The 22,559-nt window shown below is 40.9% G+C and overlaps 1 long non-coding RNA gene across 2 annotated transcripts in view; it reads right to left on the bottom strand.

Moving 5' to 3' along the window:
• Positions 1–438: 438 nt before the first annotated feature.
• Positions 439–22,559, bottom strand: part of LOC128869509 (uncharacterized) — a 34,397-nt gene continuing 12,276 nt past the window's right edge. The window contains exons 2-3 of one of the 2 annotated variants that reach the window (XR_008455325.1): positions 1,292–3,625; positions 439–1,238 (exon numbers count right to left, since the gene is read on the bottom strand). This is a non-coding gene — a long non-coding RNA (uncharacterized LOC128869509). Of the gene's footprint in view, positions 3,626–22,559 lie in introns of both variants that reach the window. The other variant, XR_008455324.1, reaches the window with a different exon arrangement.

Genomic DNA, 22,559 nt, shown 5'->3' on the forward strand with positions numbered 1-22,559 from the left:
AAAGGAGTTCTACGCAAAAAAACGGTGGATTGCATAGCCGGAGTCGGACTGATGAGGGTTATTTTTTTGAAGCGCGGCCGAAGGCCGCCCACGCGAAAAGGAGTTCTACGCAAAAATACGGTGGATTGCGTAGCCAGAGTTGGACTGATGAGGGTTATTTTTTTGAAGCGCGGCCGAAGGCCGCCCACGCGAAAAGTAAGTTCTACGCAAAAATGCGGTAGATCCTATCGAAACTGAAGAAAAAAAGTGCGCACTTTTTTTATAAAATTTGTTGAATTTCTTATCATTTACTTACAGCATTTCGTCAATACAGAATTTATTCAATACAAAATTTCGTCAATACAGAATTTCGTCAATACAGCATTTCGACAATACAGAATATTTTTTACAGAATTTTGAAATACAGAATTTCGTATACAGAATTCTATAAAACAGAATTCTTAAATACAGAATTTTGTATACAGCATTTTGTAAACAGAATATTGTATCATACAGCATTACGTACCCAACCCTTTTTTTCTCCTAGCAACCCATCACGTTTTTAATTTGGTCCATTTGTTACATTTTTTTTATTAATGAAGTAAAGTGAACTCAATTTTATTTTGTTCAATCTTTCTTGTTCAAATTTCTCAGCTTAAATCAGCTTACACATGAATGAATGTCGCCATTATGAGCTTTCACTCAAAACTGACGAGCATTTTCGCTAATGCGGCAGTCACATTAAACGAGTTTGTTTATATCTGTTTAGCTTGTAAGCAACTTGCTTTTATCTCTACTTCCAATTAAATACTGCACGAATTTCAATTATTGACTATAGTCACATTCGTAAATAGAAAAGATGATTACTTACCAAATTTTCTTATATTTTCTTTAGACATTTTGGTTGGTTTATTTTCCGTGCTCTCCACGAATTTCAGCACAACTATTTTTTTGGCCAATTATCAGCGTAACACCTCTATCCTGTTAAATACATACATATGTACATGTATAGTTGTATGCAATAAGTGAAAGCAGCTACATATGTGAAAACAAGTCCTGCGAGCAACACCGGTCTTCTAAATTTAATCCGCGTACTTGAAGAAACTTGCCTCCATCTGTTGATTGCCATCGTAATGCAAAAGGGCAGGAAACTGCAATCATTTGAAATAAAACGACTGTGGGTACAATTTGAGCTCGATGCAAGAGTGTATCTTCTTCTTCGCATTTTCCAGTAATAGTGATGACCTTTATTAGGCAATCTATAAGTTTTTTGTTAATATAATTAAAGCAGGAATGTTGTGAAATAACCTACTTTTTTAAGAAGTATCTCGACTTCACGCCACCTATAGAGTAAATTTTGGACCAACACATTTCTTTTAAGTGCCTTCCGAGTTTATAGGGGACACATCAGTAGGTATTATTTAATTTTTATACATAATATACTAGAACAAATAAAACAAATAGCATTTAAACTAGGTATTCGAGATGATCGCCTTATAATAATAGTAAATAAAAAATAATAGTCTATTTTTTTTAATAAATTTAAGTAGGTCCAAAAAGTCTTTGTTCTTGAAGAACAACCGTTGATATTTTTCTACGTGAATACCTTTTTCTGATTTATTTTTGTTCTTTCCTATTATTGAAATTTTGAAATGGGCCCTGGAAAATATAATTTTACACTTACATAAATTAATATACTTTTATTCCAAGTAATTTAATCGTGCAAGGCTTTATAAACACTTATGCTGAAAGCAGTGAACACCGTAAACGCAATCCCCAGTCAGCTGTTCCGATCAAACTAATGAGAACCCCATGTAAATGAAAAATTCCTTCCTTCCGTATCGTAGTACCGTAGATTTTATTTCACGATTTTTAAAAAATCCCGTAATACCGACTCAGTTGATTGCTCTCTCACCATACAGCGTTGCCAAGCAGTACATTTCGAAATCATTTACAAAATAAACCTAGAAAAATGATAATTTTTGTTAAAATAGCTTAAAAATACTGTTGAATAATGTTAAATATAGATAAATGAACTATTTGCATTTGTTGGTTTTTGGCTTTGGTTTATTAAACAATGAAAAATTGTAACTGATAACGCGGATGTGTGAAAATGTGTGTAAGCAAAAATATCAATGGCAACATTGTGTAGATACAACCAAACACATACACACACAAACCGGCGTATTGTGTAAATATGTAATTTAAAGAACGCAGTTGTTCTCGGGGGTGCGTTTTTGTGCACGGTAAGGGACTGCGTAGGGTGTTCACTGTTTTCAGCATTAATCTTAACGTCAAATTCCAGACTTAGGATTAGAAAATTTTCTTACCCGCTGGACTATATACATATATGAGTAGATTCGTATTGTATTTAAATAAGTACAAATATATAAACATTGCCTTTCTCATATGTATGTATCTCACATTTCGTAAGTTTAATCATATGGCTCTTATTGAAACTCTTACACACAAACCTTTGACATTTTCTCTATGATTTCATGAACTAAACATTATGAGCTCCACATGCGAAATTCTAAGCTTTACTATTTTAAATACATACATATGTATATATTCTTCGATTGATAAAAAATAAGAAACACTATATTTACGATAACGATTGCATATTAGCAAGATGAATCTAAACAAGGTGACAGCAATATACAAAAACCAAATTTTTTTTTTGGATTTTGTTTTTGCAATTTGGTGGTTGGAATATCAAAATTTAAATTATAATATAATCAAACAAACAGGAAACATATCACCTTAAGATTGAAACCACCAAATCGCTAGAAAAAAGCAAACTAGATGTTCTACTGATATCAACTTTAATAGATTCCCCTTGCATTAATGGTTAAGAAAAATACTTCAAACCTCTATATTCATCGCCCAAATGTGGATTTTAGCAATACTTTGTGTTTTTCGCGATTTTTTTTGCCTGTATGAAATCGCATAGGTTTACCAGTCAATTTTAGCATGTAAATATTTCCTGTCACATGTACATATGTATATTGGGGCATGCATGTATATATAACTGAAGGCATTTTTGCATAAACACATTTGTATATACTATATCATGATGCAAAATAGATCTTTCAGGTCGCTGTCCTGAATCTGCTCATAATAATAATAATATATTATGAAGCCTCATTTTGTATTTGTTAAGGTAATCTTTAAAAGCGTTACCTTCTACAAGTTTGTTTGGTCTCATTTATATGGTATCTTCAAATACATAACTATGAATTTATAGTATTTTTCTTATTACTGTCATTCTGTATTATTTTCCTCTATTCACAATTTAAGATCCTCAAAGCTTATCCGACTGCTCTGCCAACTTCAAACGTCAATTCAAAACAGCGAGAATAACATTTACGTTTCTTTGCATTTCATAATTGATAAGTGATAAAAGATTATTTGATGATTAGTTAGTACTGCGTCCTGTTTCCCTGCTGGTCCACGGATTTCTTAGCTTACGTAATGAGTTAGAGGTTCAGCCTATATCGAGGCTGTTTTGCTCTCTCTTTCCTATATTTTCTGGTTTGATGTTCTTACTCCGGTTTCAATCTATGCCACTGGACAATAGTTTGACGCGGCTTCGAGATCATATCCTGCCAGTGTTTAGTTTCGGAGGCGCCGGAGCCGTTTTTGCCTGTTGCGTCGACGTGCAGATATGAAAACACGATTAGAACGGTGATTAGTTGTCGCCAAGTTATATTTCATATCAGCCAAGCGGGCATGTTTTATCGAAATTTATTTTTCGCAATATTGATGGTAAGAGACAAAGGCCAAGTGGTGATATAATGGCGAAAGTGGTTTTAGTTGGTTGTGATGATTCAGTGGGTCATTAATGTATGCGGCGGTGATTATTTGGTCAGTTGGAGTTATAAGAGTTGATTGTTTTATTCGTAAAGAAACGGAAAAATTAATAAAACGATTATTGTATACAGCGTGAATTAGCAAAATATACTATTTTTATAAAATTAAAATATTTACTGTGTCCAAACATTTAATGGGAAATTAAAGTTCATCACGTACAATTTTTTCAAATCAACAGTTGCAATCCATAAATAACTGGTAAATAAGAGACAAAACAATCCTTTGTGGTGCAATTGCTGGTTGGAAAAATATTGCTGCTACGAGTTCCTTACGTGATCCTCTGGGGTATTCGCTCGTTTATGGTTATAAAGAATTAATGACAATATTTCGACATTATGAGCTTAAAAGAATTTATTTTATCGCAAGTTCAATTCTGCTTTTTACTTATGATGACAATAGTTGCATTTTAAATAGGTTTTGTATGATATTGTCAGATTTGTATGGCTGGTTTTGTTTTAAATATATTACTTTTATCAGTTAGACACCCACTACAAATAACTGTTCAAGTTTTTTCTATATATTTAACTACGCTGCGTTACACCTTCAAAATGTAACCGAATATTTTAACCCTACTTCCTTAAAGGGAAATAATTAATCCAATTTTTTTCGTTTATACTAAATGTTGGTTTAAATTAACAATAAAAAAAAATTTTTATACATTAGGATGGGGAAAAATAAATTTTTCGGTAGATGGCTGTAGTGATCGATATCTCGTAAAGTATCGATCAAACAATTTAAATTTAGTACTTGTTTTCAAGGTGACATTTAACACTAAAAAAATTTTGTTTGCTGTTTTTTGTTTGATTCATTTGAGTTATAGGGTATTAACAATGGAAGCTAATTACTTGCAATTTTGGTTTCATCGATTCCGTTCAGGCATTTTTTATGTTAAAGAAAATGTCGATAAATTAGCAGAAATAATCGAAGGCATCGATCGGCATGTTAATAGTCGTAGCATCGCCCACGAGTTAAAGATCGACCATGAAACAGTTTTAAGCCATTTGCGCAAAAATTTTGCGGAAAAATTATGGGTTTCTTTTTCCCCACACTAATATTTAATTGGAGTTTTTTATTTATAGGTCAAAAATTATGATATTTGTAATAAATAGAACGATTATTGTCATTTTATGCTTACTTTTACAACGCTCGACCTTGTTGCTAAGTTCGTTTTCTTCTTCGACAATATCCCTCATATAATGTTGCTCTCATTACCAAACATAACGGAAAGCTCTTTTTTCTATTTTCCCCCGTCATATTCACTAAGCATTTGATTTTCAAATATGTATATATGTTACATAAGTAAAAGTCTTTTGGAAAATATGATTAGGGAAGTAAATTATAATTGAAGTAGTTGCTGAAAGTACTCGATGCGGCACTTGCTGGTGATACTGGTGATAGGAGAGGAAGGTTTCCTTTGCATTGGTGCCGGCTAACACGAAACAAACGACTGTCGTCGCCCTTTGTTCAACTTGGCCAAAATCGTTTACGCGGTTAGCGCTCCAATCAAGAAGAAGAAATTGTGGCAGTGCCATTTTTTCAGAATCTGAATATGAATTTTCGCAGCTCAAACTTGAAATGTAAAGAATTTTTTGGAAAAATGTAACCAACGAAATTCCTAATTTCAAAATATAAATAAATATACAGGGTGGCTGATGAAAGCCGCTACCAAAAAAAAATTGAATAACTTTTTTTCTTTTTAAGTTATCTGTTCCATTTTTGTTTTAATTTGCAGATTGATCTTTAAAATTTATTAAAATGGATAACTGGGACACGCAAACAAGAATTTGGATAGTCCGCCGCTATCACGCACTGGAGTTCGTAGTTTTGGTACAGAGAGGGTACAGGCGGATGTTTGGCGGTGATCCCCCGAGCAGATGGACCATAATGAGACTGGTGAATAATTTTGCTGAGCAAGGAACAGTCGCAAGAAGGCCTTATCATCCAAACCCACCAGTTCGGATGGAGGAAACGATCGCTGCTGTAGCTGCAGCTATACAAAGCAATCCAAGGGTTTCAACAAGAAGCTTATCTGCTCAACTTGGTGTCAGCCGACAGTCTTTGCAAACAATAATGCACAAAGATTTAGACTTATTTCCCTACAAAATTCAAATGGTTAACAAACTGAATGCAGCAGACTTGCCGATTCGCTTGGAATTTTGCCAGAAGATCCTGCAAATGGTGGAAGAAGACCAAAACATGTTAAACTGCCTTTTCATGTCTGATGAGGCCCATTTCGATTTAAACGGCAATGTGAACAAACAAAATTGTCGAATATGGAGTATTTCTAACCCACAGATACTCCACGAGACGGAATTGCATCCTCTTCGTGTGACAGTGTGGTGTGCGGTTTCTTCACGCTGTATTGTCGGGCCTTAGTTTTTTGAAGAAAATGGTCACACCGTTACGGTTACTGGAGACCGTTATTTGAAAATGCTGAAAGAATTTTTCTATCCAGAACTACGCCGAAAGAGAATTCCTTTCAACTCTGTGTGGTTTCAACAAGATGGGGCAACGTCTCACATAGCCCAGACTGTTATGACAGAGTTGCGACGAAAATTTCCAATAAACTGATTTCAAGAAACTCCGAATTTCGTTGGCCCCCCAGGTCGCCTGACCTTACTGCACCTGACTTTTTCTTATGGGGTTTATGTAAACAAGAAGTTTATAAAACAAAGCCAACAAATTTGGATGAACTAAAACAATCCATTCGGGCAACAATTGCGGCTATTCCTGTCGCAACTCTCAAAGCAGCAATGAACACCTTTTTACTAAGATGCCGCACTTGTGTCAACGAGCATGGGGGGCATTTAAATTCAATTATTTTTAAAACTATATTAGTTAAGCTACATTTAATAAAATTTAATGACCTTCAACTTGAAAAAAAAAATAAATGAATTCCATACACTAAAAAAAAAGTTATTTGAGTTTCTTAATGTAGCAAAATTCATCAGCCACCCTGTATAAAAAATATGAAGACGGCTTTATTTAAAAGTCTCATTTTTACTATTTAACGGAAATAAGGCTTGTATTTTATCAAAAATGTAGGGTTAGTTTAAGATATGCTTAAACGTCTTACATATTTCAACAAAAATTGAGTCAATTGAACGTTAATGACAAAATTAAAGGTGTCAATTCTAAATAAAGATGCATCTTACAGCTATGCACTTGATAGCTATACTTATAAACCGGCTAACCAAAATTAAGCTTTTATTGAATTGATGGTGGATACTTATTCGTGAAAAATGCAAATTTTACTAGTTTTTACATACTAGAAGACTAACGCCACTTGAGAGTTTTATTTATTTTGTTGCTGCTACTTTTAAGTCAATATTGTTTTATGAATTCAAGCGATTGCTTTTTACTTTTATAAGTTTTATTCGTTTGTTTTGGGCTTAATTCGAGGATTTTATGGTGTTTTCAATGCTTAAAACAACTTTATTCGAGCTTAATTTCGGTTGCCGTATTTATAAAACATTTTCATCAAAAACTAAACCAATAGTGAATAAAAGTAGTAACATAACATACGCATATGTATATATATGTATATGTGTACATATATATACTTATATACTATACATACAGTCACTCACACCTTATTTGCTGCAGACACGATTTCATAATATTTTGCGAAAATTGAGAAACACATTAAGCAAGCACCTTATTTATTTTGCTTCATTATATCTCTCAACATAAAGTTAAAAAAAAAACATTTCATTGTAATGCAATACAAACAAAAAGAAAAGAGAATTCACTAGTCTAAATCATATATTATATATAGTTAAAAGTATTGCTATTTCCGGGGCAAGATTCGACAAAAAAAAAATGTATTCTTAGTATGAGAGAATTTGACATAAAACAATATTAAGTTTAACATATGTTTCTTTAAACTATTGGGTATGGTAATAAGTTTCCGCCCTCATACAAGATATATCGCTACTGATATTATTTCAGTGTTCGGTCTAATAATATTCTGGTGATTTGAAGGTTTCTATGTGAGGTCTCGATCGCTGTAGTTGACATTCGTTTGAAGCGTATGTTCGTCCCGAAAAAACAGCATTTTCGGGAAGTTGTACTTCATTACTACCTTTTAAAGAAAAGTGCAGCTGTAACGTGTCATATATTGATCAAAATTTACGCTAATCACGCTCCATCAAATACAACTTGTAAAGAGTGGTTTCGACGTGAGTGATAAAGATCGCGAAGGGGCACCGAAAAAAATCGAAGATACTCAACTAAAACCATTATTGGATGAAGTCGCATGTCGAACGCTTGGTGATATGTATAAAGAGTTGGATCTTGACAGATCAACCGTCGGTAAACGTTTGCATGCGATGGGATATCGAGAGACGTTTGGTGACGTGTGAGATGCTACTTGAACAGCAGAGAAGAAAAGGTTTTCTGCATCGCATCGTCAATGGCGACGAAAACTGGATCTATAATGATAACCCTAAGCGTCGAAAAAGATGGAGCCTGTCAGGTGAACCGGGTCCAACGACAGTGAAAAAAAATATTCATGCTTTAAAGGTTATGTTGTGCATCTGGTGGGATCAGAAGGATGTCATCTATTATGAAATCCTTAAACCAACAGAAACCTTCACTGGAGATCGTTAGCGACTTCAGCTAATGCGTTTGAATTGAGCTCTGAAAGAAAAGCGGCCGGAATGGGACAGTAGACATGCTAACTGATTTTGTTGCATGACAACGCCAGGCCACAAGTTGCTAAATCGGTCCAGAAATATTTAGAGGGACTGAATTGGGAAATCGTGCCCCACTCGCCGTGTTCCCCAGACATTGCATCTTCGGATTACCATCTGTTCCGAACACTACAGTCAGCCCTTATTGGAGAGCGGTTCACTTTTCACTACAGCATTGCAAACTGAGTTAATGAATGGATCAAGTCATAAGAACTCTAATTTTTCGTCAGAGGAATCCTTATGCTGCCTAAACGATGGAGTAAAGTTGTAGCTCCCAATGGCACATACTTCACATAATATCATTTATTATTTAATTGTTTAAATAATTCATAACTTTGGCTAAGAAAGAACGAAAACTTATTCCCATGGCCAATACTTGCATAGAAATGCTTGAATTAGTTTTGAAGCATTTCAAAATAGGAATCTTGCAACGTAAAATAGTTGAAGTGGTACATTTAAGCTCGTCAACACTTGAGCACATTATTGAGCGCTATATGTATGAAAATGTCTGTACGAGTAGATGGTAAATAAGGGACGGCAGGCTGCAACTTTCACGGAGAAAGAGTGTGAAGAAGAAATCCGGCAACAAGTGCTTCAAAGTTAGCTGGAAAGGCCGAAAAGGGTTTAGATAGGACTTTCCATTCGGAAGCTGTTCGAAAAGTACTGAGGCAGGTAAATTTAAATAGAAACGAATAGAAGCAAGAAATTGCAGTTTGCGCGTGACCATCTAAATAAGACTGCAACGTTGTGGAGCGCCGTACTTTTGGTGATGTGCTAAACAATTACAAATTGAAGATGACTTTCGCTTTTCATCAATATAACGACGAATTTGAACATTATCGAAATTTTTCGGTCGGTTATTAGACAAATATGAGAACATATGGCATCCATATCACATCTCATCTTAAAAAGGAGTGGAGTGGAACCAAATTAGTCCAGATACGCAAACAAATTGGTTGACTCCATGCTACGTCGCTCGGGGGAGAGGGCGCATCCCCAGGTGGTGGATAGGAGAATAGATATCTACCGCGAACCACACAGGTCGAAGACGTAAACTTCGTTAGAAAAAAATTCCTCAACCCAAGGTGTGATGCCACTTGTACCTATTGGGTGGGTTTAGCAGCCGAAGGACTAAATAAGGCTGTCTTCTAACGGAGCCCTCCTGATATCAGGCCGGCTCAGGTTGTAATGGTGGCCTTACCGTGGTATGGGGCACTGCCCTGGTCGACAGGTTATTTTGCCTTTAATCCTCCTTGGTCACCGCGCATGGCAACATGCGCAACTCCCTGATCGGGACAGGTGACCGTACGGAATGGATAATGAACACAAACAAAAACATTCAAGCAAACGGTCATCCATGATATAGTGATGATCGGGTCTTCCGCTGAGGATGAGTTCCTGGCAGTTGAGGGTAAAGCTGTGGACCGTTAAAGCCATGGGGCAAAAACACGTAAATAAAGGTCGAACGAGGCATAAGCTTTACCAGAGGTCTCTCGCTATCCTTGGCAGGATTCGTAAGAACGAGACCGAAGGTAAAGCTCATCCCAAAGATGAGGCTGACAAGGCAAGTTGTGAAAAGGTTGGTGGAAAAGGTTGGAATTCCAAACCGCCTGTAAGACAGAAGCAAAAAAAAGCAAGCCGTTCGGACAGGAAAACAAAGGAACAAAGAAGCACAAGATCTCAGATCAGGGTGCGGTTGCCTCCAAACCTATCAAGCAATTTAGTGAGGAGGTCCCGTACCACTTTCTGTAAATGGCACTGGTAGACAAAACTTTCAACCGCGGCAAACCTGTGCTCGAAAAATGGTCGGAGATTGTGGCACTGCTGTCTCGTATAATCGTCAACCATGTTATGGCAAGCCCGGAGGGTCAATCTTCAGGTTTCGACTCGGTCGAGGTGGTTCGCGATTACCATGCAATCAAATGCGATGAACAGTTCTCATAGTTCTCTCTTCTGATAAACGCGAATGGCGAAATTAAGAGCAGCTGGGAGGACTTGAAGCTCAAGCTCATTCCAGCCAGCGAGATACAACGAAGCTGAGGACTCGCAGCTATATACCAAATATGGAGTTTGAAACCAATCAGCTGATTTCTTACCTCCAAGTTCAAAGCCGCTCAGTGCCGATGACCGACTGGTCGATTACCAAAGCGGAGGCTCCGCAGAAGCACAGCATGTCGTTTCATCTTCAAATCACAGAAAAGAGCCTCGAATCCCTGGAAAAGTGGAAAATAAACTTTGGTTCGGTATACGGAAGGCCTAAGCGAATGCACGTTCTGCGAATCCGGAGGAGGAGCAGGAAGAGGTCTACGGCACCCGCGAACTGCTGGCTGGTATGCAGCTAAATGGCGCTGAACCTGGAAAAGAAAATAAATAAACATGGTTTTAAGTTTTAAAGGTTGTCCAAATAATTTGTTGCATTCACAGACTGCAACGAACAAACCTAAACGTTTTCCTAGGGGAACAGAACGTTAACATCGCCTTAATCCAGAAACCCTGGGTGCGGAGCATCGAGGTGAAGAGGGTCTCTGGGAAAAAGAACAATCTGTACTATAAGCGATTACAATTAAATTTTAAATCATGTATTGTAGCCAAAAAACATTTAAACACATTTTTAATCCGCTGACGGTATCAGAGCACCCGAACAAATATAAGGAAAAGTGGCATCCGGAAGTGGAATGTATCAAAACTTCGTGGCAAAGTGCTAAAACAAACCGTGGCAAAGTGCTTAAAACCGCCACGCAACTTGTAAAAGCTGAAATACGATGCATCAAACAAGCTTGTAATAAAGCGATTTCGACTTTGACAACGAAAAATAGCTATGTTTGTTGGTAGACGAAGAAAATAACCGAACTAAGACGTGACTGTCTTCGCCTCAGACGGAAATACACTAGAGGCAGACGAATCGGGTAAGCCACTGTGATCGCAGAAGCATAGAAGAGTAGAAAGAGGCAGCTTCAGACCGCTATTGCAAATAGAAAGAAAGAAAAATGAGAGGAACTCCTGGCAGACCGGAGTACGGAGTTAGGTACAAGATTGTGGTGAAAAAGCTGGTAGCCAGGATACCTACACCGGAACTAAGCTCGAGCGTGATGGACTACATCGTAAAAGAACTCTTTCCAAGTGCGAAATAAACGTAACAGAACAGCCTCCAGTATTCACCAGTGAGGAACACCAGTCAGCTGCGAGCGAGCTAAAGTACAATAAGGCAAAAGGATAGGGATAGAGTACCCGCCAAAGTCCTCAAGGAGATCGGAAAAATGCGACCACAAGACTTACTATACATGTACAACTCTTGTCTTAGGGGTAGAATTTTCCCGGAAATCTGGAGAAAGGAGCAGCCGTTGCTAATAAGCAATGGAAAGGCAACCCGAAACTCCCATCAGTATATCGGCCATTATGCATGCTCGAGGCAGCAGGAAAGCTCCTTGAAATATTGATCAAGCCTCGACTGGCCGTATCAGCAAGACAGTATGGCTTTAGACGCAGAAAGTCCACAATAGAGGCAATTGAAACTGTCATAAATAGCGTGAGAGCAGCGCAGCAAAATATAGTCCTCCTTGCCACCTTAGATGTAAGGAATGCTTTCAATAGCGTAAGATGGGCGGGCATGTTGGCCGCCTTAGAGCTAAGGTTCAAAATTCTGACATACCTACAGCGCATAATGAAGAATTACTTACGAGACCGCAAACTCGTCTATCAAGCCGCAGAGGGTTATCGTCATATAGACGTCACATTAAAAGCGGCACAAGGATCAATTCTCGGTTCGGACTTTTGAAACATTAGTTAAGACGAGATATTCAATATAGAAATATCCGATAGCACCTTTTCAATCTCCGATATCGCAGCTGTCATCACAGCACGAGACTTTGAAGAAGCTCGTAGAAAACTTAACCAAGTTCTGATACGCACACACAAACGTGGCTAGAGTCAAGTGGACTCAAAGTAAACACAGATCAAATGGTGCTAATACTTTTAACAAAGAAGTACATTCCATTAGAAGTTAGCATGCAAACTTGCTCAAATACGCTAGCCACAAAATAGGTTCTAAAGTACATAGACACAAAATTTGGCTCAAGACTAACATTCTGGGGCCAAATAAAGGGCGCAGCAGAGAAAGCTGCTAAGACAACATCCCTCTTCAGTAGACTAATGGCAAACATAGGAGGTCCAACGAAAGGGGAAATAATGATGAATACCACGCTTTTCGTCCTCTTATACCGAGCTGAACTGTGGGCAAATGCGCTAAAGTTAAAGCATCTGGCAAAGAACGGCAGCCCTGAAAATTGTATCCGCCTATCAAGCCAGCTGTAAAAAGCGGCTCAAATGTACATATTCAGCGTTAGACTGAATCACTCTATTTCTTTTATGCGCTAGACTAGACCAAGACTAATTTCCAACTGAATATCTCATTCAACATGCACCTCGGCTTATATATAATATATATATATATATATATAATTGGCGCGTACACCCTTTTTGGCTGTTTGGCCGAGCTCCTCCTCCTATTTGTGGTGTGCGTCTTGATGTTGTTCCACAAATGGAGGGACCTACAGTTTTAAGCCGACTCCGAACGGCAATATATTTTTACGAGAAGCTTTTTCATGGCAGAAATACACTCGGAGGTTTGCCATTGCCTGCCGAGAGGCGACCGCTATTAGAAAAATGTTTTCTTTAATTTTGGCATCTCACCGAGATTTGAACCTACGTTCTCTCTGTGAATTCCAAATGGTAGTCACGCAGCAACCCATTCGGCTACGGCGTCTCGACTCATATACATATGCTTAATAACAATTTTTTTTTTTGGTTTTTGTCAGGAGAGATTAGCAAGAATAGCACTCAGACCCAATTAAGTCCATTATACTGCACTCGGATTCCCTTTTAATTTTCTTTACATCTACCTGACCTCTGAAGAAATCTGAGTAGATCTTCAGTGCCAATCACCTCAAGCTTGATTCGAGCGAAGGCGGGGCAGACGCACAGAAAGTGGTCCGCCGTCTCATCCTCCTCTCCACACGCTGAGCAGAGTACACTGTCTGAGATGTCTTCCTTTTCCAAGTGATTTGCCCACAGAAAGTGGCCCGTCATCAGGAGGATTTGCAACAGTCGGTCGGACATGACAGGTAACATCAGTTTAGTCCAACTGCAGCCTCTCTCAGCCTGCCAACCTCACTTGTGGGTTATAGTAACCCATTTGCTGACCGTGGCTTTGATGGCTGCAGAAAGGAGTTGCAGACGGGCTCCGGCCTTAGAGCCCATCCTAGCTAAGGAGTCAGAGGTCTCATTACCCACGATACCCACATGTCCCGTGACCATGTTAGCATCAGGCTATTATGTCTACCGACATAGTCAGCCTGTCAGCGTGGCCATGAGTGTAGCTTGGCTGTCGCTACAGACACAAATAGATCTGCCTGTCCATCTATTTTCCACAATAAAGTTCATCGCTTCTTAAACAGCATACACCTCCGCTTGAAACACAGATGCATGCATTCCAATAGCAAAGTGTAGTCTCGTCCTGCTTGATTCCACGTAGATCCAGAGCAGGAACCGTGCTCGGTCATGGAGCCATCCGTGAAAATGCGAAAACAGTGTTTGCCGGGCTCATTTTCAAAGTTTGACCACAATTGAGCCTCTGACAACACCACAATGTATCTCTTTTCAAGTACGCCTCTGGATGACATAGAGTCAAGGGGCATGGAAGGAATCGTTGGATCGAAGTCCATGCCTTCTCTGTTTTCCAATACCGGACAGGGGCCTTACCAATGCCCATCGTGTTTCAGCCAACAAACGACCTTGAAGGCCTCTCCTTAGATGAAAGCATCAAGTGGTGGTAGACCAACCATTGCTTCTAATGCTGTGGTTGAAGTAGTCGGAAAAACTCCGGTGCAAATGATGGCCACAGTGCGTTGTAGTTTTGATAAGGTCCTCCTGACTCCCGCGAGAGATAGTCTACTTATCCACAGTACATAGGTGACAATAGGCCTTATCATAGCCGTGTAGATCCATAGAAATTTGCTAGAAGAAAGACCCCGCGTTTTCCCAAAGACTCCTTTGGTCCGCCAGGAAGCTGTCAGTGCTTTGAATGTCTTTGTTTCAACGTATGACTTTGAAAAAAGTTTACTATCGAGGATTACTCCAAGATATTTGATTTTTTAGATAACTGGATTGAGACTCCTTTCAGCTTAGGCAGAACGAGTCCATCAAGCTTCCTTCTTCTGGTGAAGAGGACAATAGCAGGTTTGGTGGGGTTGACCGATAGTCCATTTGCACAGCCCCAAATGTCGATCAATTCCAGAGTTGTTTTCTACAGATGTTTATAAGTCCATTTGCACAGCCCCAAATGTCGATCAAATCCAGAGTTTTCTACCTACTGATGTTTATAAGCGAAAGGCTCGTTAACAAACAGTCAAAGTCGTCCGCATATGTCTGCGTGTAGACTCCCGCTTCATTTAAGGTGGTGAGTAGAGGATCGATCCCCATGCACCAGAGAAATGGAGACAGCACACCACCTTGGAGGCAGCCTCTATTAACTTCAGATGACATCAGCAGATCCTGCTCCACCCGCACCGTAACGATTCTTTGGGCTAGCATTGAACGTATCCGATTCACTAGCACTCGGTATACGCCATGTCTACTGGCAGAGCTGCACACGTCCAAAAAGATGCCAATAGCGTAGTCGCTCCTGTCGATGGCCTGCTTCACCCTAGCAACAAGGTTTTGCAGTGCCGCTTTGATAGACATGCTGAAATGGAGAGAGTGGGTGAACCTTCAGCGACTTCTGACACATATGTAATTCCACTAGCCGTACGAGACTTTTCAGCATGAAAGAAGCAGGTTCGATGGCAAATTGAATGGCGGCTTCATTCACCCCAGATCTGGTAACGTACCAGTCACGCCGAGAAGGTGTAGCAGCTCTGACAACAGCTAATTTCCTAAACGAGGCCATATTCGACTCCCGAATAAGCTCCTGGTAGTTCCTCTGGACATGATGCTGTCGCTCCCAGTCCTCAGCAAGATTAGTCTTGAAGGCCCTGTCTAGAAGTTTTCCCGACTCGCGCCTCAATGTTTGGAGTGCTCGGTTCCACCACGGAACGCGAGTCCGATTAAGGAGAGGTCGAATTGAACAGGCCTCAATACTCTGTTGTTTCCGAAATCTTGGTGGCGTCACGTCAAAGCCCCGCAACGCCCTCCCAAGCATCTGCCAGTCGATTTTTCTTGTGCCTCCTCGCCACACTGAAACTCAATATATCTATAGTCCGAGCACGAACTGATAGACTTACTAGCTTTTGAAAGGAAAAAGCTATGGCCAGAGGGAATGGAAGAAAGAGTTAGAAAACCAAGACTGATGGATTAACAAAACCCACGGCAGATGGACGGCTAGGCTTATAAATGGAACACAGGGACTTCGGCGAAGTCAATTTTTATACAACCCAAATGTTTTCGGCGCACAGGTATTTCCAGAAATACCTGTTCAAAATAGGGAAATGCGAACACCCCACATACATATACGGGGATGCCGCCGGAGATGACGTCGAACATACATTCTTCCAATGCATGCATAACCACTAAAAATGTAATCGATAAGATGCTAAGTAGCGATAGGGGGTGTAAGGCAGATCACCTCCGCGTGGTGAACCCTAGGTAGCGCTAAATGATCTGCGGCCTCAACGGCCTCCTGAACGATGACGGCCGGAAGTAAAAAGGCAACGCTCGCAGGAGGAGGATGTCTCCCAAGAAAAGAGACCCAAGATTGGTGGTGGCCCGCCAAAATCGTTTAGCGAAGTCGCTAAACAGGTGGGTTCCATCATTTTCGGGGTGATGAACAGCGGTAGAGAAGACGGCGCCATATCTAGGGAGGAGTGGAAGAGGGTAGCGTCCACCATCTCAGCAGCATCATGAAGGTAGTGAGGGAAAACCCTGGACCACCCCCAAGCTCTGAAAGTGCCGGATGGCACTACAGTTCTTACAAGAGAATCGTCTGCGCTGACGAACGGTCAGTCTCAATCTATAGGGCGGCTGTGGCTTGGTGGAATAGTATGGTATGTGAGGGAGCCAAGCTGAAGGTAGTGGACAGAAGGGATCTACCTGTGCGTCCGCGAGCACGTGTCTGGCTCCACTCCGAACCCTCTGCTTCGAAGGAGATGGAGGAAATCCTCCGCTACTGTAACCCCAAACTTCCCACGCACAACTGGAGGGAACTTAACGCATTTATTTTGCCTAATTTCAGCAATGAAGACATTGCGACGGTGACTCTGGAGGGCCCGGCTGGAAAGCTATGGCTGATGTCCGTCTATATGGCACATGATGACGAGGTGGAACCACCTCCGGCGCTGCTAAGGGAAACCCTGGCTGAAGCAAAACGCAGGAAAATCGGCATTATCATAGGCACTGACGCGAACTCCCATCCCACCTGCTGGGGAAGTTCAAACATCAATGCACGAGGTGAGTCACTTTTTGATTATATTTTAAACGAGGACTTTTTTATATGTAACAGGGGTAAGGACCCCACTTTTATTACCGCAGCTAGAGAAAGGTTGCTTTACATTACTCTTCTTCACTGATAATCCGAATCTCCGATTGGAGGGTGCTTAACACTCATTCCTTCTCGGACCATAGGTATATTCAGTTCTCTCTCACTCAAACTCGTCCAATAAGATCCCCCTACAGGAACCTGAGGAGGACGGACTAGGATGCATACTACAGAAATCTGCTGAGCTTACTCCCCAAAGCACCGGGAGGAAATCCAGATCTATCGGAAGAAGCGATCGACGCACTGGCATGAGTCCTCCAGGTTTAGACGAGTACTCACGAAGAATTCCGCTCCCTTGGGGTACTTAAGAGACGAATTGAGGCGTTGGGCGATGAGCGGCGAGGAGTCACTGAAGTTACTTCTCGACGCCCATTTTCCGATGAGCCCAGCACCTAGTAGCACCGGTCTGGATAGCATTTCAACTTGCATTCCGGACCGGGGCTGGTTGCTGGATAAGCGTCGCCTGGCTTGGGCCATTGTCTCCTCTAGGCCCTTCAAGTCGCCTGGTCCTGACGGCATCACTCCTGCCCAACTGCAGAAATCTGCGGAGGTAGCATGTCGCTGGATGAGCCCCATCTATGCGAGCTGCGTAGCCAGGGGCTATATACCAAGATCATGGAGGGCCGTGAGGGTTGTCTTTATACCCAAAGCAGGCAAGAGCTCGCATGTCTCCCCTAAGGACTTCAGGCCAATTAGTCTCTCATCTTTCTTACTGAAAACCCTTGAGAGGCTGATTGACCTGCACATAAAAAGCGAACTTCCTCGGGGTCGGCTGTCGCATACTCAACATGCTTATTGCAAGGGCAGATCTGTGGAATCTGCCCTACATACAATCGTGGAACAGATTGAGGAGTCTCTTTTTCAGAAGGAGTTTGTGGTAGGCGCCTTCCTCGACATTGAGGGGGCTTTTAACAACGTCCTCCCGGAGGCAATTACCAGGTCTCTAGGTAAACCAGGGGTCGGAACCGACCTTATAAGATTTATCCACTAAATGCTTAGCGACAGAACTGTCACGGCAGAGTGGGGCGGTATCTCCATCCACCGGCAGGTGAGTAGAGACACTCCGCAAGGTGGGGTTCTCTCACCATTCCCTTGGGTTGTTGTTTTAAATGACCTGCTGGAGGAGCTGGTGAAGGGGGCTGCAGGGTAATTGCCTACGCGGATGACGTGGCACTTATTGTAAGATGAAAATTTTTGGACACTCTGTACAACTTGACGCAGGGATATCTGAATGCAGTTGTTAGATGGGCAACGGATTGCGGCCTGTCGGTGAATCCTCTTAAGACGGAGCTCGTCCTATTTACGAGGAAACATAAAATACCCAGAGCTCAACTTTCCTCACTAGGGGGCGCTCCTCTGTTGCTTTCTGACAAGGTGAGGTACCTAGGTATTATTCTTGACAGCAAGTTTACATGGAAGCCCAATATTGAGGACAGAGTGAGGAAGGCAACAATCGCCTTGTATGGGTGCAAGGACGCATTTGGCAAAAGATGGGGCCTTTCGCCTAGAGTTGTTTTCTGGCTATATAATACTATTGTAAAGCCTATCTTGTTATATGGAGTCATAGTCTGGTGGAACTCACTAGAGAAGACGACATTGGTGAAGAAGCTGGAGAGAGTTCAGAGGTCGGCACTCATTGGAATCAGTGGGACGCTTCGAACGACTCCTACTCTGGTGCTCGACGCAATGTTAAATGTGGTACCCGTAGACATCGCAGGCAGACTTGCCGCTACACGTACCGCAATTAGACTGAGTGGCGGGATCTATACCTCAAGACCATAACCTCACTTATGGGCACTTAAGCATTCTTAGAAACTTCGAGTTCATCCCTCTGTCAACAGACCAGTGTATACCCTCGTTTAGTCCAACCGGAACATTCTCTACTCTCATCCCGTCAAAGGATGGGTGGACGGAGGGCTACACTTGGGGGCAAGGCCTGGTGAACTTGTTCACGGATGGATCGAAGTTGGAAGGAAACGTTGGCGGAGGAGTCTTGTGCGAGGGGCTCCGCATCAGACTCAAATTCAGGTTACCGGACCACTGCAGTGTGTTCCAGGCGGAGGTAGCCGCAATCAAGGAGGCAGCTGATTGGCTGCTCAAATGCGTACTAACAGTCAAGAAAGTAAATATTTACTCCGACAGCCAAGCGGCAATAACTGCCCTCGGGTCTTTGGCGGTGCATTCGGAATTGGTCAAAGAATGCTTGAATTCACTTTCGACTGCGCCCGAATTTCTTGACATCAGCCTCATCTGGGTTCCCGGTCACAGCGACATTGTGGGAAACTGTGAGACGGATGAGCTGGCCAGACAAGGGGCATGTGAGGTAATTTCCCCGCGAATGGAGAAAATTGTGATCCCCCTGACTACCTGCGGTCTGCTCCTGGAAAAATGGGCATCGCGCCAACTCAACGAGCGCTAGGCAAATACGCAAACGTGTAAGGTCACGAAATCCTTCTGGCCACGTGTGGACCGGAGGCGCTCGGGCGAGCTTCTGAGGCTGACAAAATATCAGCTCTCCAATCTAGTGGGTTCTCTCACAGGACACAATGCGCGAGGAATGCATGCTGTGAGACTTGGAATCACCTCGAGTCCTTTTTGCGCTGGATGTATGGAGGATGAGGTGGAAGTATCTCAGCACCTTCTCCTTAGCTGCCCTGCTCTGACGGGGCTAAGATCCAGGCATCCTGGCTCTTACTTCTTTGCCACGCCTGCTGATATAACTGGCGCTGACATTAAAAATGTGATGAATTTCATCAGCGCCACAAAGAGGTTGACGCAAACATAGTCATCGTTAGTAATTCGCACGCACCATACCATCGCCACCTCACAATGGTATCAAAAAGGTCGAATCTCTCTTCGTCCAAGTGCGCTCACTCCCAGGGCAACCATACCAACCTAACCTAACCTAAATAGCGAAGAAACGTGGGAGATCATCAATAGTTTCGCGAAGGGAATTCTCCAAATAAAAAGGGCTACCTGGACTCAGGCACATAGGTATAGACCTTTGTAATGAGGAAGATTGAAAGGTTAGAAGTAGTTAGAACCTGCAGTTTTAAAACACCTTGCTTGTTTTATAAGCTTTATTGTAGTCCGTATAGAATTCCATAGTTTTATAGCACTATCAAAGAACATACGCTCTGATTCCAAGTAAGTATAAGTCGGAACAATGGAATCTGGAATCAGGGATTTTTTTTGAATAAAGAGATATATGGTCATATTTTCTTTTTTCAAACACGGAACGCGCTGCATTATTTACAGAGATTTGCAATTTATATTTCGAATAATTATCAAGCCTGCAATATACTAATTTAGCGTATGATACATGCGGAACAATGAGTGATCTAACACGTTTTAATTTAGTTTGGCGTGACAGTAAGTAGGCTTTTACAGGTAGATCTGAGTGTCATCAACATACAGATGTATCGACGAATTTTGGCAGCACTCAACAATATCATAAATAAAAATGCAAAATAAAGTGGGACCCAAAATAGAGTTCTGCGGCACACCTCATGTAATTGGTTTTAGGCTTGAGTATTTATCACTACACTTAACTTGTAGCCGATTCGAAAGGTAACTTTTTATTAGTCGCAAACGAAAATGCACCAAACTTATAGTGATAACTCAATTTTCCGCAGCAAAATGTATCAAAAGCCTTTGAAATAATACTAACATTGTTAGGTAGTTTTTATCATAAGCAGGGCGAACAGCTTCAAAAATGTTAAGCATAGCTCTAGAGCAACTATGCAGGCTTCTGAAACCCGACTGGAAACTACTCAGCAGATTATTCTTGTCCAAGTAGCAGGTACTTTGTCGCGCCAAACATTTTTCAAATACTTTCGATAGGGCAGATAAAATGCTTATTGGTCTGAAGTGCTGAGGAGCGGTAGAACATTTTATTTTTGAAACAGGTATTATATTTGCCGTCTTCCAGAGATATGGAAATGTAGATGAGGGTAAGTGATGGTATAACAAATGGTGGAATAATTTTATGGAATTTAAGACAAATACCGTCGGTCCTTATAGCATTAGATTCGACAGTATGTACACATTGTATCAAATCCGCCCCTGTTGCAGACACAAATTCAAACTCACCGTCATCAGCATGTTCTCCTAGAGGAACTTTTATAGGTATGCCGAGTGGAGCCCTGTTAGATGCTAGAAAGTGGGTATTTAAAACTTCTGGATCCAAACTGAACACGGGCTTATCCTCTCCTGAGACACCTAAGGTTTTACGGTTTTTCCAAAGGACTTTCCAAGGTAAACTATTATTGAACTTCTATTGTAGATATACCCTTTTGGCATCTCTAGTGCTTGCGTTTCTTTATTTCTTGCAACATTATATATTATATGCAACGGAACAGGACTATCAAATAGGTGACTGACTAAAGCATTGAAATGTTGAAAATGTTGAATGTGAATAACCAACACATATTTCAATTAAGCTCAGCAGCCTCCTTATTTACGAAATCATGTTAAATAAGCTTAAAATATCCTTCAGTTCATTTTGTCTATTGAACTGGGTGTTGTAGGATAAGAATATCAACTCGTGGCCAGAAACACCAGCCAAAGCAGGCTGATCAATTAGACTGCTACGACAGAAGAATCGCTAGAACTTCTGCTAAACACTAATTTTCCGGAAAGCAGCGCCCACGAAAGTGGGAGGGGAAGTATTAAATGGAGGCAATGTAATCCAGAAAATCTTGCAAATAAAATAATTACCAAGGAGATAGTTGCAAAGGCAATCAAATCTTTTTCACCTTTTAAATCTCCGGGGTCAGAAATTTTTGGAGCGTGTTTAAACTTAAGCCATATTCCAGACAGTTGGAAACTAGTTAAGATCGTTTTCATACCAAAAAGGACAGGAATCAGCGAAAGATTTAGGCCTGTTAAAAACCTTTGAAAGACTTGTGGATTAACACCTCAGAAGCTCTTTGGAATGCTCTGGTATATCAACTGCACAACATGCGTACCTTAAAGGCAAAGCTACGGAGACAGCCCTTCACGAGGTTATCCAAACAATAGGCTCTCTAGAGAACAAACATTATACCATAGCGGTATTCTTGAATATAGCCATCCAATATATGCATCAGTAATTGGGTCATCTCAGGCTGTGGCTTAAGTTTAAACCCGCGTAAAACAGAACTATGCGTTTCACTACTAGATACAAGGTATTAATTTTTACCCTACCAAATATTAATGGACAAACTCTTTCACTTCCACCCAGTGCAAAGTCTTTAGGGGTAATTTTTTACTCCAAACTTAGCTGGAAATTAAATATTGAGGAACGGGTAAAGAAAGCAGAAATTGCCTTATTTACCTGTAAACGTATGCTTGCAAGAAGACGGGGCCTTCAACCCAAGCATGCACTATGGTTGTATAAGGCGATTATATGACCAATTTTATCGTATGGTTCGATAGTCTGTAGGAAACTAATCGCAGATTTTTCTTTTAACGGCAATATCGCTATTCTTTCGGATAACCAAGCT

This window comes from Anastrepha ludens, chromosome X (assembly GCF_028408465.1).
Source record: "Anastrepha ludens isolate Willacy chromosome X, idAnaLude1.1, whole genome shotgun sequence".
Lineage (NCBI taxonomy): Eukaryota > Metazoa > Arthropoda > Insecta > Diptera > Tephritidae > Anastrepha > Anastrepha ludens.